The sequence below is a fragment of the Puntigrus tetrazona genome, chromosome 5 (assembly GCF_018831695.1).
Source record: "Puntigrus tetrazona isolate hp1 chromosome 5, ASM1883169v1, whole genome shotgun sequence".
In the NCBI taxonomy this organism is placed as follows: Eukaryota; Metazoa; Chordata; class Actinopteri; order Cypriniformes; family Cyprinidae; genus Puntigrus; species Puntigrus tetrazona.
In genome coordinates this window covers 16,706,159-16,723,309 of record NC_056703.1, presented here as the reverse complement: position 1 = coordinate 16,723,309, position 17,151 = coordinate 16,706,159, and the positions used below count along the sequence as shown (strand labels likewise).

The 17,151-nt window shown below is 36.7% G+C and overlaps 1 pseudogene; it reads left to right on the top strand.

The window, feature by feature from the left end:
• Positions 1-518: 518 nt before the first annotated feature.
• Positions 519-17,151, top strand: part of LOC122344726 — a 54,533-nt pseudogene continuing 37,900 nt past the window's right edge.

The window sequence follows — 17,151 nt, the reverse complement described above, 5'->3', positions numbered from 1 at the left end:
TTCAAGGCGCTCTGGTGTTTTCCAGTGGAAATTTGACTATTTCTTAGACGGAAGTGCTTTCAGTCAACAAACAACTTAAGTTGTAGACAAATTTAATATGTTGGCCTTTTCTTTGTTTTCTGGCTGATTTTTTACACAATACACGGATCTTGATATTAGATTACAAAATGTTCTCAGATTAAGGCTTTTCAAGTTCATGGACCAAGTAATGTAGCTGGTTGGCTGGATGAGTGCACTTAAGACTTGATTTGGTTCAGAAGATATTTTTTCTTTTTCGATTTGTGCTGAAAGAGTAAGAGCGCTGTCTGGAAATTCATTTTGAGCAAACAAGACAGAACCGCTGTTTCCTCCCACAGTACTTTAACGTCAGCGAATATCTCTAGTTGCATTTCATTCACAGACACAAACAAATAGGGATGTTCTTTGCTTGACTGCAAATACTAGCAAAGAACAAAGAGCAAATACCTTTTGTGTGTGTACTCTTTCATAACAACACATGGTACTTTGTATCTTGAAGCATGATGATGAAGTACTGGGCTGTAGGGCTGAGTTCAGGGTTGGCGAAGGATAGTGAAGGTTTGTCGTTGATATTGTCTTTGTTCTACTACTGAACTACCTTTTTTTCTATTAAAACCTGACACATTAAAGAGATTCACTCAAAAATTAATATTCTGTCATTAGTTACTGACCCTTGTGTCATTCCAAAGCCTTAACACCTTCTGTTCATCTTCTGGACACAAAGTAAGATAGACCCCTGCATAGACAGCTATGCAACTAACACTTTCAACCCCGAGAAAAACAATAAGGACATTGTTAAAATAGTCCATGTGACATCAACGGTTAACCCATAACTTTAATAAGCTACAAAAATGCTTTTGCTGCTTAAAGACATCAAAAAAAGAGACTATTTAGCATTTCCTCTCTTCCGTGTCAGTCTCTTTTGCACATTCACGAGAATACCACAACGCATAAGATAATAGAAATTATAGAGTAGAAGAAAGACATATACTGTACGTGTCGTGGTAGTATCATACATTGTGTATTCTTTCCAGACCCTTCCAGCGAAAAGAATCAACCATTCAGCACTGAATCTAACTTATTGAATGAATCATTTTCTAATTACCCATGATTGCAGTGTGTATAAACGAGCTCTGAGTTGCAGAATGCTGCTGTGTATAGATCTGTCTCATGTGGTTTGGTTCTAGGTCAATTCCTCACTTGTAACAAACATTAGGAAACAAAGCTTTCCTGTAATTTCTTGACACATTATGTTATTTATGATTGACAAGCTGAATGACACTGCCTGCGGTGATTCTTTTGACAAGAAACAATCAGATGTTGTTTTTCAGCAGGTACAGTTTCACCTTTGAGATAGGCGGGTTTGCCTTCCTATCATTTTCTTGCAGACACGTGATGGTATCCATGGTTTGTGGAGCTATCAGCCGCTTGCTGCCTGAGCTCATCTCGTTCACCACGGTTGATGCAGGAAGATGAAATGTATTAGCCTCATATCGGGAAACTAATATGCTATCATTTACAGCATTACGCTCCCCAACTGCACACGAAAGAAAATGTTCAGGGAGCTCCATCAGGTGCCTTCCATTAAACTGGAAAATTGAAGCTTAAGGTACCATTATGAAATATCAGTGTAGTTCAGAACCCCCAGGTAATTGTGGGTGGAAAATAAGTTTGCGAGAGGCCTATAATTCACCGTGTTTCTGATAGTGCCAAGCCCTAATTGTCATATTTAGTCTGAGAATCAGCCTGCCTTACACTGAGGTTTTTCAATAAGCGCTTGTGACAGTACTCGGGGTTACCATGGCTACGGTTTGCTGCACATTGCTCTTGTACGCCAACACCCTGCGCAGCCGTTTCTGTACCGCGGTAAATACTCATCTCCGCCTGCCACATTAACAGACCTGAAAAGAGCCAGCGCTATTGACGTGTTGTTATCTTGAGGTCCAAAAATGCACGGCCTTGTGCTCTCGTACACCCACTGACAACATCCTTCCCAGGAGTGCGTTTTGAATTGGTTGGCAGGCCCAGTCACCGGGGATGTACAGCATATGCTTCTCTTTTTAGCTTCAAGACAGAAACTGTGATTTTATGTAAACTACCTTAGTAATTAGATAACAAAGAAAAGCTTTCTGCTCAGATGTTACGGTCGGGATGTGTAGGAGGATCATGTACTAGTGTGTATGGGTATAATTTAAGAATGGGTCATGATGGATGCTAACCAATTACAGTAGTTAGGAATTCCCACAGATCTGAACCAAATGTCAGGGGGTTTTAAAAATGTCATCTCCAGGCTTGGAGATTTTTGATAGTGAATATGTGCTACTGTTTGACAAGTTTTGGACACTTTTTTTTTTAATTATACTTTTATACAAATGTTCTTCTGCCCTTTATATTCCAAAAAATAATCATGAAAAAGTCACAAACTATTAAGCAGCACAACTGTTTCTGATAGTTCCAATAGTATTAATAAAAAAGAATGTTTCTTGAGAACCTAATTTTTGAGAACCATATTTATGAATTTATTATTTCTGAAGGATCATGTAACAATAAAGATTGTACAAATGGATGCTGAAAAACAGCTTTGCCATCACAGAAGCAAATATTTAAAAATATATCTTAAGAAGAAGATACCTTTTAAATTATAATAATATTATACAATATTGTATGCTCTTCGGCTAAAAATGAGCCTTGTGCATACGTACAAACAAATAAAATAAAAAAAATACAACTATACATTTTTTTTTTTCATTGTAGTTTGCAAATGGACAACTGCTCCAAAAATTTGACATTATAACAAATGTTTATTGATTGATCATTTATGCAGTTGACTAGCTTGTTGACTTTAAAAAATGCTTCAAAAAAAATGCATGGTTTTGCACTTCCCTTGTTTGATCTGTGTATTGCACCCATGTAGGATATATATATGAAATATGGATTTCTTTTTGTCTCTCTCTTCTCCAGCTGCCTTGCAAGTGGAAATCACTCCGCCCAGGAGAGATCAGCGTGGGAGAGTCCAAATTCTTTTTGTGTGATGGTAGGAAGATGACCCTCCTGTGATGAAACAAATGGGGGGGTCACGTCACATTTGACCTTCACAAAGTGCTTTTGATTTCAAACCTGCTGTCACCACTCTGTTCAATGCATTTAAACAAGCCCTTTCATTTTGATGGGAGGGCAAGGTTGACTAAAGCTTTGATGCGCTTATTTATAGCCAGTAAATTCATTGACCTGCCTTACTTTTTCCAAGTAAATCCGTGTGTGAAATTTAGTCCTTGATTTTTGATCAAGAGTAGTGAAATGCAATGTTAAAATATGATAGTAGATGAAAAGCAAAAACAGCTTCTATTATAAATGAAGAACACCTGAAATATTCAGAGAACTCATCAAATGGGGGGGAAGAAAAGAAAATCTGACTGTATTCAGAGTGAGCCATATTATTTCACTTTTTTGTTTTCTTGAAATGCGTGAACATATTTTATGGCAGATTACCCACCTTGAATGTGTCCTTGAGTAGCACTGAAGAATACATTAAACATTTTGAATATAGTATAAATATTTTTGTTGCAGATATATTAGAGAATTGTTGTGTTCTATTCAGTCAATACATTCAAAGTTCTGATTCAGTGACTCAACTCCAATTAGATGATTCAATCATATATGTGACATTCCTAAATAGTCAAAGATGATAAAATAAAATAAATATTAAAACAAATATAGTACATGAAAATGTTTATTGCTATGTTTTGTTATATTAATAGGCTCTTATTAGTTATAAAATAGCAGCTGAGCTGACGGTCTGCTACAGTGTTTTCACTCTGTCTGTCTGTTTGTCTGTCAGTTCTTGGAGATGCTAAAGAAATAGACTGGTTTGCACCCAATGGGGAAAAGCTCCAGCCAGGCAGACCAGACATCAGCATCAGCAAGAATGATGAGTCCTCGTCAACACTCACAATCTACAATGCCAACGTCGACCATGCAGGCATGTACAAGTGTGTGGCGAAAAACGGGGACAAGGAATCTCAGGGCACTGTCATCGTAAAAATATTCCGTAAGTAAAGTGGTTTCCTTTTTTAGGGCTTGTTTAGAAACTGTGAGAAATTATACTGGAACCAGAAGTAGCCCTCAAGCACAATAAATCATCAGACATTTACCACAACATTTAGTAACAAAACTACTGTACACACATGATTAAAGCAGGTTAATATACATTAACCATGCGTGTGGTATGAAGACAGTTGATAAGGGAATACATATTATGCATAATAGTTTTCTAAAAATTATCTCAAGTCCAACAGTTTTGATGCTTCATTAAAGTGAACTAATCCTGCCATTAATTATTTCATTATGCTGTTCTGACAATTTTATATATACATACAGGTAGATAGATAGATAGATAGATAGATAGATAGATAGATAGATAGATAGATAGATAGATACTATATATATATATATATATATATATATATATATATATATATTTGTAGTGATAATATCTTATTAAAATGATGGGATTTATTAAAATATTATTTACATTTTATTGATGAAACATTACATAATTGTTTATATTTAATTATTGATGTTGTATTAAAAAATTTTCACCAGCATGCCGCTTCTTACAAGGATACTTACTAAAAAACATATTTCAGATAATTTATCATGTTGAAGGGTTTTTTTCTAACCAGAACTAAACCAACGAGGAAAAAAATCTTAAATCTTTCTCAGAAATATATTCTTTTAAGTGTGTTTACATATTTTCTTTTCGCAAAACATTTCTTATGCAACAAGCTTTTTACTGGAATACTAGACAAAAACGAAAAGATTACGAAAAGGATTGCAGCAGTGGTATAACTGAAGTGCATGTCGAATGTCTTTTCCAGAGAAACTCACTTTCCAAAACGCTCCATCGCCTCAAGAGTTCAACGAGGGGGATAACGCCGACATCATCTGTGACGTCATCAGCTCGCCGCCTCCCCAACTATCATCTGGAAGTTTAAAAAGACCAGAATCCAACCCGAGACCGATGGTACAGAACCACAACCAGATCTCTTTTTAGTCATTTTCTATTATCCCTTCTATGTCTGACTATGTTAGTAAGCTCTCTGAGCGTAACAATGAAAACGGCAACAATAAGGTCCTGAATTTTTATTGTGAGAAAGTTTCATGCTGTTTTCATCTGCCCTGTTTTGTTTGTCAGTTCAAGCCTCATTTGGATGAAACTATTTTAACCTCGGAGGGCTCTCCCTCAGAGACCGCTGGAAGAAACGGTGACCGCAGCTCTCTGCTGTGAAACGTGAACTCGCAGGCCGCTGCTAGATGAAATTTTCACTGCAAAACCACTAATTGTAGCAGAGCTTGAAAACCGAACTGCTCTATGTAAATAACACATTTTCCACATTTCTCTCGTTAACCTCTTCTGTGCTCTTTTTTGATGAGTTCGGCTGAAGCACGACACAAAACACTCTGTCATTGTTACATACTGCAGGATTCCGTTAAAAAAAAAAATTGTAGGCAGTATACAGTACACACTGTGAAGTACGCACTAAGTAGTAAGCAGGTATTATATTACCAGCACAGCCCAGAAGCTGTTTTATCCTGCTGAATTTGCCTTTTTCATCATTTTTAATATATCAGTACTGTTTTACTCTGTCTCCACGGAGTTGAAATATTATATGCACCTTTGCTGTTGGTCTTGAATACCGATCACACTGCAGAAAAACCCATAAAGATGATTTTATACGGAGAAGATGTGCAGCGAGTCATTTTGCTGCCCAGCATGTAATGAGAGGCTCGTTAACATGGTCTCCTTATCTTACTCAAGAGTAATTACTGTCTCATTTGCTTCCTTTCGCCTCCCCCTCTCTGTTTTCTGTCTCACACCTACAGTCCGTTTCAAGGTCTTAAGCAACAACCACCTCCAGATCCGCGCATCAAAAGACAGATGAGGGTGACTACACCTGCGAGGGCCGCATTATGGCCCGGGAGAAATCGACCTCAGGGTCATCAAGGTCATTGTCAATGGTGAGGACTCAATCTCTGAGCCACCTGCTTTGTTACATCACAGGACACCGGAGCAGAGAGTTTATACACACTTACATCAGTGTCTCTCTACAGAATTAAACAGTCTGCATTTAAAAGCAGTGCATATTATTAAAATATATTTAGTGAGTGAAAATGTGAATTGAGATGTAAATTGCATGTTATTAATTCAATTCTACTAAACTCTAATCATTTATAAAAATAAAGAATATTTTTATGTATCTACCATTCATATGACCTTTTTAAATGGAGTTTCAAGAATTAACCAAAAAATGCATGAGATTTACGTAGATTAATTTAGTTTGTACTTCAGCTGCAATGAATAGTTTTATTTTATTGTTATTTAGAACATTTTTAGACCTTGTACTAAAAACAACACATAAATTCTAACAACAACAAAAAAACCATAACTATAAAATGTAAGTATATTTTAAATGTAAAATATTTTCTTTCAAAAAGAAAATTCTTTCATCATTAAAATCTTTCCACACCCTTATGCTGTTATTTTTCTAGGGAACATAAAAGAAGAATGTTTCAGCATTATTTAAAGTGCTTTTAGCGTAACACTACAGTTCATTTGACAACTTCATGCGAGGAACAGACCAAACTTTTGCAATGCTATTCAGTGGTGACTGGCTTAAAAAAAAAGACTTTTATAATGTTTTTATGTGCTTCTTTTATGAAGCGCATGGTTACTGCGAACTGTCATTAAATGGAAATGAGTTCCACAGAGTAAAATAACAGCATGCAGATTCGGAAAGAAATGAGAAAGAATCGAATTGTCATTTTTGGGTCGCCTGTCCCTTTAAAGAGTCAATATTCTCTTCCTCTCTCTTCTTCTCCAAGTTCTGCCAAGTATCAGGACCCGCTACACTGAGCTTAATGCCACTGCAGACATCAACCAGGCCGTGACGTTGGCCTGTTACGCAGACGGCTACCCAGAACCCACCGTCACGTGGGCACGGTACGTGTCGTTCATTAACCGCTCTGTTTTACCGTTCCCTTTATCCGTCTGTGCCAAAACAGCATCGAAAAAGTTCCGCCAAATCTCTGTAGAGAATGCTAAGCTTTTCCCCGAATCCGGGGAGGGAGAGGGATCAGAGTTATTGAAGCTTGTAAACTAAAAGTGCTGTGAATGGCAGAGGCGCCGTTTCATCCTTTCAGCTGCCGTTAGCCGTAGCATCAGAGGCAGCTGGCAGCTTTCAGCATGGCTTTACCTCAAAACTCCAGCGACTTCTTTAACCAAGTCGTGACTGGCGCGAACGAGAGGGACGAGATCGCATCAGGTCTGAGCGTTGCCTCGGGGGAAGGAGGGATAAGAGCGCTCGCCACAACCTCATTTATTTCCCTCCTTCGCTGACAGCGCTGTCACTCGGGGGCCGTTTGAAAATGTCACTCAATTGCTGCTGTTACAAGCAAAAAGAGCAGGTATTTGGATCCAAACTTTGCATGACTGATTTAGTGTCACAGGGAAACACAGCGCACAGCATTCTTCCAAATAAAAAAGCCCATCAGCTTGATGTTTATGGCCTTCAGACATTATTTACAGCTTTTATATTGGCTCCCAGACAGGAACGTGTCAAGAAGCCGAAGATGACAAAGCAGATCCGCTTTTATTTTTCTCCAGCTTCCTCCTAGACTATCAGCATCATGAGAAGCTGTGCACTGCAGGATGAAGAATCCATTTCATGGGCAGGCACACTTTCTCTCTGTATTTTCTGGTGTATGAGGCATCATGTATTCATGACTTTGCTGAGCAAGTAACAGCTCCAAGGCCAAACAGTAAACCTATCCTTTCTTTCTTTCGTTTGGTCTCTCGCTCTGTCTGCCCTGCAGAGCTAATATCGTGCTGGAATCTGATGGAAAGTACAGTCTGAATGAAGATGGGTCGGAGCTGACCATCAAAGACGTCACTAAGCTTGATGAAGGAGACTACCAGTGCATCGCTAGAAACAAGGCCGGAGAGAGGAGCGAGGAAGTCTCACTCAATGTGTTTGGTAAGATGAAGAAGTTTGTCATTACCTTTGGAGCTGAACTGAAAACAAGTGTTTACATATGAGTTACCAGGAAAATATCCTTTCCATTAGGATCATACGATTTATCAATTTAAAATGAAAATCGTGTTATCGTCTTGTGTGATTATTAAGCCGTGAAATGTTGCAATACTATTAAATGAGTAGAAACTGCACGCACTGCTTGTTTCAAAGATGTTCTGTCATCTACTACACTCTGCTTGCAAAGAGCTTATGGTTTACTCATTCGCTCTACAAGTTACTATACTAATCAAATGTAATGAATATATATATCTAACAATATATTTTGAGAAAATAGAATTATATATATATATATATATATATATATATATATATATATATATATATATATATATATATATATATTAATAATAATACTAATACTAATACTAATAATACTAATTATTATGGTTAATTATTTATGTTTATTGTCATTTGTACTGTTAAATTACAACAAAAATTACATTTATAATATATAATTGTTTTCCCTCCAAAAAGTAAATTAAAAATATAATGAAATATATAAATTAAAGGGGGCTATCACAACTAAAGAGAAAATGTTTTAGTTTTGGGCATATTGTGAATACAATAGCCTAATTCAGACAGTATTTATTTCTTATGTGGTATCTGTAAAAATTTCATTTACATGACACCTCAGTGATAAAACTCATGGATTTGGGAGGTGATTTGTTACACAATTTTAATTTATTTTATTTAAAACTTTATTGTTATCACTGTGTACTTATTACTTATTATTTGATCATTTAAATTTTTAAAAAAAACAGGAGAATAGACGTACTATATTATATAATTATATGCAATGTACTTATGCATATAATTGTATTCAATACATCATTTTAAAATTTATTTCATGCCTGTTTAGCGTAATAACGACCCATTTTAAATATTTACGTGTTTTCTTCTCTTTCATCCTTTGGTTCTTAACAGCCCGTACCCACTGTGGTGGAGCAGTTATGAAATATTGTTCTTGTAAATACTTTCCAGAATTTCGGCAGTAAATATGCTTGCAAATTACTGCGAAGTGCAACAGTTACTGTACGGTATTCAGCAGTGGTCACAAATGATTTACATTTAGTCATTTAGCAGATGCTTTTATCCAAAGCGACTTACAAATTAGGATTTTGAATTGATTTCTTCATGTATACTCAGAGACTTCGGCTGGGGATTTTTAAGAGGGGGTGGTGGGATAGTGACACAATCATTCTGGATTTAAACAGCCAAAAAAAAAAAAACACACGGACAATCCTGTAAATTTAGAAAATACTTGTATCCCCCATCCCCCAGGAGAAATAATTACTTTTCGAACTGGGCTAAAGAGAACTGAATTATAATTTTTTTGTCAACTGAAAGTGATCTGAGCTTTACTCTAAGTGTGAATACTCCCAAAGAGTAACTAGCACTATCAGAAAGAGAGCATGGGAAAAGTAAGGCACTTAATACAAACACAAAAGCACTGGTTCCTAGTTTATAGTTTAAATACACCATTTATCCTGAGAGCTGCTGTTTCAGTGCCATTCTGTGCTTTTGTTCTTTATCATTGTTATTACGTTTGCATGAATATTTAAAATGTTTGTGTCACAGTTAAAACACAATCACAATATTTTTATTTCTCATCGTGCATAAGTTTTCTTCAGCCACATTCCCCGGCACACATTCAGAATGCTTAGATTAGAGCGAGGCAAATAAAAGTGAATCAAAGTACTACTCCATTTCATCCATTAAACAAAGTTCCTCTTTTGAATTATAAAATATAACAATGTGTTGATTAAATATTGAATGCACCCAGCCAGTGAGGCACTCTCATCTCATCAACTTAAGAGCACTGTTTTGGTATTACGGCCATTGTAAAGGCTCAGTAATTGCACAGGGAAAATCATTATTTCTTTTTCTCTGAGGAGTGTGTTTGCAGGCTGTTTTTTGAGCACTCGTGTGTTTATGTGTCAACAGTACAGCCCAAGATCACTTTCTTAGAAAACCAGGCGGCATCTGAATTGGAGGAACAGATCACATTAACGTGCGAGGCCACAGGTGACCCCACTCCCAACATCATCTGGAGCTTCGGTGCGGGTCTTCACCGAGAATGAGCAGGTACTGAGGGTTAGGGGGTTTCAGTGGGGAAAACGATTAGCGCCGAAGGCTGGAAAACACTGCTTTGATTGATATGCCAGTAGAAATGTGTACACATTTGAGTATCATTTCTATCGTGGTTGTATAAAACCTAACCACATGGTATTAAGTGGGTGTTTCAGTCGCTTTGCGGTCAGGCAGGAAACGGTAAGAATAGAATGTCCTTTGTGTTGTTTAACTGACCTCTTTAGTTGTTATTGCTGCTAATGCTGCGAAACTTTCGTTTGTGCACCTGTTCACAGGGATAGGGAAACGGCTGATTTACCTCTAGAATTATTAAGTAACACCTGGATCAACTGTGCATTTATATCTAGTAATTAAATACGGTTGGCAAAAGGTTTCTAGTAAGCCATGGAAACTGTACTGGAATGCCTGATGAGAGGCTTGTTTCAAAATCAAAGCAAACGTTTATCATGTTCAATTGAAAAGAGGAGTGAAATTTTTGGTTGCATTAAAATGAGAGATTCTGAACAGATAAAAGGTCTGATGATATCATTTTCAGTAATTAGTTATACCGATATTCACTACCGTTCAAAACTGTCAAGACTGCTGAATGCATGGATAACATCTTAAAGTATATTCAAATAGGAAACATTTTAAATTGTAGTAATATTTCACAATATTATTGTATTTGTGATTAAGTGAGGTTTCTTTCAAAACATAACAAATCTTCCTGGTATTCATCATACTGTATATTTTCATACTGTTTTTATTTACATTTTCATAAAAATCAGTACGTCTAGTTAGCTTCTAGTTCTAGTTAGCTTTCCCAGATTCGATTTAGTTATTGGCCAGACTTGTTTATGTTTAATTAATGCATACTTTCTACCTTCCTGATGAAATAATACAGCAACTGGTCTAGAGCAGTCAAAGCAGAGTACACAAGTACAGAGGCCTGTGCTAGAATATTTTTTTATTAAAAGTGAATATTTTTATATCTCCAGGCGGCGAGCTCACCAGTACTGGCCTCTTTGCTCTGCTGGAGTCTAAACCTCTCTGATTTAGTCAAGTGCACTACCTAATTAACAACCTTGAAATACGCAGTTTCGATTCATATTTCATTGCAGTACAGCAAATTCATCAGAATCAGAATTCATCGACAGCTGCTAAAAGCTCTTACTGCTTCTCAGCCTGATGGAGGGCCTAAAACCACTTCAAACTTTGTTTCCTCTTCCCCTCTCTCAGGTAAATCCTATGTCCTATAGCTTGGGAAATATGAGTTCATTGTTAGAGGATTTGAGCATGCCATAGATCTCAGTAGGCAGGTGTGAAGTCAGGCGTGTTAACAAGTCTCTGCAGCCTCAAATCCTTTTGGTAATACTTTAATTATATGCATCAAATCCCCAAGGCATCATGGGAATTAATCCTTATATAAAACCCTCATGTATTATTAGAATATGCCACTGGTCACCCTGTTTTTATGGCAGCAGTTTTTAAACGACCAGTTTGCCCTCTTCCTGCTGGTGGGCTATGTTGTGTAGGTGGTCTGTGAAAAAGCACCTTATGTTTACGTGTACATCTGGCTCGCTGTAAGGATGATATTTGCGTGACAATAGCCCACCAGATTGGATCCTTCCCTGTGTTTGCATTGTATTATCTCTGGCTAGTCGAGCCAATATTCATAGCTGTCAAAGGGAAAAAATATTTCCAGCGGTACTGCGAGGGTTTTCTTCGGTTATGATCATTTTTATCGTTGGTTCTCAGCTCAGAATGACAGACGGATATGCTTTGTTAAGAATGATCACAGTCTTGGTTATTCATGCTGCTCTGAATTGATGCATGACTATTGAATTCTTATAGCATCGTCGCTGCGAAAGTGATTCCTGTGGAAAGTTGCTTGTTCCATTTTTGAATGTTCACTTATAGGTATAATTGTTAGATAATAAAAGTGTTAGATTATATAACTCTATATATGAAAGTTCATTTGCTGTTAGGATAGGATTTGAACCGGATTTAAACAACAAGATACACTCAAAGGTGCACTTATTTTAGGAGTATAAATAGCTTGACTAAATCAAAAATGTATGCTGATAAATGAAAACATAATGAAATAGTTTTGCCCAAAAATAAAAGTTTGCTAAAAAACTCACCCAAAGACCTTCCAGTATACAGATGGATGGTTTGTTTCTTCATAAGAATGGATTTGGAGAAATTTTGCATTACATCACTAGGTCACCAGTGGATCTTCTGCAGTGAATGGGTGCCGTCAGGAAGACAAAACAGTTGATTAAAAACACAATAATCCACAAGTAATCAGCATGATTCCACTCCATCTTGCGAATGAAAATCCTGAAGAAATTGTCAAGCTATAATATGGTAGCTGCTATTCTGGTAGATCAACTTGACCAGCTAATGACCAGCTTGGACTAATTGATCTTGTATTGAGAAACCAACTACTGTGTCGAAAAACACATAGAGTGCTATAATAATCAGATTTTGCCTGCGGGATTATAGCAGTTCATTAGCACTAATATTGTTGATCTACACTTGTCTCTCGCCTCATCTTATCACCTTCACAGGATGTACTGATGCTTTTATGTTCACCTTCTTCATTTTTATGTTCATTTTCATGTTTCAGAGTGATTAAAAGTGTCAACAACAAAATCAGTGTTGATTAGGTACTAGCGAAGCAACTTGAATCAGAAAAGATCATGCAAAATATTCACAAAATAAACCATGAATGGCTGAGTAAAATTTTAAAATCAAATCAAAAAGACAAATGCATTTGCTAACAAATATATATTTAGTAGCAGTGCTATTTTATTGATTAAGTTGCAGGCCATCATTGACATAAAGTGCTTCTGTGCTTTTACCGGAACTACTCGTACGTTCAATGATTCCAGCCAATCAGAATCAAGTATTCAGACAGACCGTGCTATAAGTATATGTGTAAGTGTATGTATTTCAATGGTTGCCTGAGGATTGCCTTAAGTGAAAAGAGCTGGCAGTGTTTAATGAGGCATACCTTAAGTCAATGGGGCCTCATCACCGCTGCCATTAAATGAAGTGCGTGGTATTTAATAGTAACAACGATCTGTGGTTATTTCTGGTCATGTAAAGCTTGGTCAGAGCAGCTATTATAGCAGGAACTTCAGCTGTGTGAAATAATTTCCATTGTATTTTTTCTGTATCTAGAAAGGAACGTGAATAGGCAAATAACATGAGCTTCAACAGCCTGTAATCAAACCAGGGATTTTAGTGGGTGAGTTGGCATATTAATACAGATATGATGAGTCAAGAGCTTTTCTGAAGTCTCCATAAATTCTGTCCTTCATACGTATTCTGTATTCCCAACCACAAATTTCCAATGTCTGAATAAGTCAGAAATGCGCAAAAACCTCACAGAAGGCAGAGAACTGTGACTACCAAGTGAGCAATATCTGAACCAGACTGGAACAGACCGATCTTCCTTGAACTCTCCAAGCAAAGGCATTATGGAAGATTCTCTGTCTGTTTTTCGTTCTGCCTGTTGGATGAATGGTTATGGCATGAGAGTTCACAGACAGCTTGTTCTGACATAAGAGGCACATTTTTGATCATTCATCCAGAAGGCCATTAAAGGAAATCAAGGTTCTGTAATCATTTGCACACCCTCTTCTTGATCTGAATTTCTTTGCTGTTGGTTTTGTGGTAGGATACAAAATAAAATGTGTTCCAAAATGTACTACATCACATTTAAATTAATTCATATGATTTGTGCACTACATCCCAAGTCCATACAATTGCTATGGATAAACAGACCTCAATGCAAGTATCCACTTGACCTCAAGAGCAGCAAAAAAAAAAAAGTGCTTAGTGTGGTAGCATCTAAATTAACTTTCTTTCAAGTCAAAATATATTGTAAAATGTTGCAGATGTATGTATGTTTTGTCTGTATATATATATATATATATATATATATATATATATATATATATATATATATATATATATACATACATACATTATGGTTTAAGAAATTGGTACAATTATTCCACATGGATGCATTAACCTGATATATACCATTTTGCAATGACAAAAATGATTATAATTATTATTTCATTTCAGTGGACTACTTCTACAAACAGCTAAAAACAATATAGCTACTCATTGTAAGCGTTACGCACTGAAAATCACATTCCAAAGTACTGAGTCAAGGGACTTAACATTAAGTGAAGATGAGAACGCTTCTGTGGAGTCACTGCCCCTTCATTTATCATTTAAGCCGCTCTCACTGGGACCTAGTGAGCTGTCCTTGACACCGCTACTGTATGAATCACACAATCAAAAGAGGCATTTCAGGGCTGCTAGCTTATTGTGGAATCCAGAGCCAAGCTGTCCTTCTCTAATGATAGTCTCTTAATGGCACCCCTGCTGATCTGAGGTCAGTATGGCCCTTGCTATGACGCTCCTAATGTTGTAAGCAGACTGTGTCTGTGCACTCAGAACCATTATCACACACCCTGCCGGGATAACCATGTTCACCTAGGGGAAAAAACTTTTAAGATTTGATACTTTTCTCTTATGTGACCCTGAATGTTCATTCTTTGATTTAACAATGGACTTGCCGCTCTTTACAGATCAGTGTCATCCCGAAGCTGTTTATATGCATGCAAAGTGTAAAAAGCCAAAGGCTTTGTTTTAAAGGTCAACGAGAGTCCGTGACCAGGATTGTTTTTAAGAGAAGAGGGTCGAGCTGCCAAGTTAGCTAAAGCAGGTGCCAAACACGAGGCTTTAACCCCCTGTAACCTTTTGACAAGCTGTCAGTGGGCGAGTAATTAAATCAATAGTGGAAGAAAGGATGTCAAGCCACTTTAATACAAGTGTGGCCTGTAAAGTGAGATGGATTGTTCGCAGGACAGCAAAGGTTTTGGTGTCTAATACTATGTTAGTCATATTTAAATAGTGAAAAAGTAAAAGTGAAAACTAATAAGCTTTTAAGAGATAACCTTAATGAGGTTTGGTTTGAGATGCACAGCAAATAGGGATGCACAATAGTTTGATTGATACCGACGCTGATACCGATATATTTCCTTTTATCTGGAAACAACACAAAGTCTCTTCTGTGCACAAAATATAAGCTAAATATTTTGAGTTTTTAACAAGAATTAAATAAACAGTAATTAAGTTTTTTGACCGTACATTGAGTCTTTGAAAATAACTAGAAATAAACAATTTATTAATCGCTGCATCCCCTTCCCCCCTCCACCAAAAAGATGCAATGTTAACAAATGTGTCATTCTGTACATGCTTTAAAAGATTATATGCAGAAATCCAAATCATTCAATCTAATCATAGTTCAGACAAAACTTTGCTTCAAGAACGATCCACATATTGGGTTGATGCCGATATTTACATTTGAAGCCATTATCGGCCAATTCCAATGATATCATGCATGCAATAGAAAAGATGCATTGTTGATACAAGGCTTATAAAGAAAAATATATAAATACAGCTAAAAAAATAAAAGTAAATAAATAGTGAATTATCACTTTATATCAGTCAAACAATCTCCCCTTGACTAATTGTACAGTTCTTTGATAGAATAAACTGCAAAGTAAACCAGCCAGATGTGTTTAGTTAAAACTTTGGCTCCATCAGTCTGCTTTTAGCTGTTATCCGACAAATAGTTCGATTGATTTGATCAGACAAAGACCTAAGCAGTTCTGTCCTTTGTTCATGAGAACCAAATGGTTTTAAATATTTAGCTGGAACTCAGCAGACTACAAGTAGTTCCTTTAATCACAAATAACATTATTCTGCTTGATCAGTGTCAGATTTGATAATGAATCCTGAAATACCACTTGTCTGCGGCAGATTCGCTTTTTAAGTAAATTGTGTGATTAGCAGTCAAAATAATAGAATGCTGCCTTCATGAAGAGCAAGCTTTCATTGAATCGCTGTCGCTCTGTCATAAGTCAAATGGGTAGGTTGTGTGCTATTCATGTCTGTTTGATTTATCAGCGGTTCGAGTCACGTCTTCAACAGCCTCCATTGTGAGTCACGCAAATTCTCGGCGATGCAATTCCAGATGGCAACGTCATTGATTGATTTTAGGTTAACAAATGAGTGGAAGGTATAAAAACCTTCTCTGAAAACTACTCATCACTGTCCCGTTCAAAGAATAAAGGGATCCGTGTTGTCAAATGAAAGAATGGCTCTCGTTAAGGCTCAAAGCTGCTGCTCGTGACTTATGGGACACAGACGAAATGAATGTGGTGATCGCAGTTAGCATCACAGGTAGTAGATCTCTGCAGATTGATGCGCTCTTCAACACAGCGTCAAGGTGTGCATAATTTCATATGTTTACATGTGTTATTAATTATTGATGTGGTGTGGCTTTTTGATGGCTTGTCAGCATGTGGGGTGGGTGGGTGTTGGGTTTGACTTTTCACATCATTTGCAAGATCATATGCATGTGTCACCTGGAGCATTGCACTTGGATGTCTGAGCATCCACTCATGTTGTAGTCATTTGATTTCCCAGCCTGCAGCTAAATGTGTCCTTTCCCAAGCAGTTTGATTGTTGTTCGTGTTAAAGAATGATTTGTCACACTTGATGACATTTTGATTATGTGCCTCTCAATTGGTATCACACTCTGGTCATAGCAAGGTCAGTTCAAGGTCATATATAATGTTTCTTTTATAATGACATATGTACTGTACATTAATATATACTTATATATGTATGTGATTAATTAGGATTAATCATTTGACAGCACTAATATATACACACAAATCCTATATATATATTTTTTTTTTCTATACTTTTTAATAACCCAGAACTACAAATAAAATAATTAAAAAAAACATAACAAAAAAATAAATAAAAGTATTATTATTCAGAAATCTGTTGCCCATGAGTACGGTCCAATTACTAAAAAGATTTGTCTTTGATTTGTCTTGATTAAAGTCAAGTTGTCAGTTTGAAGCTTCAC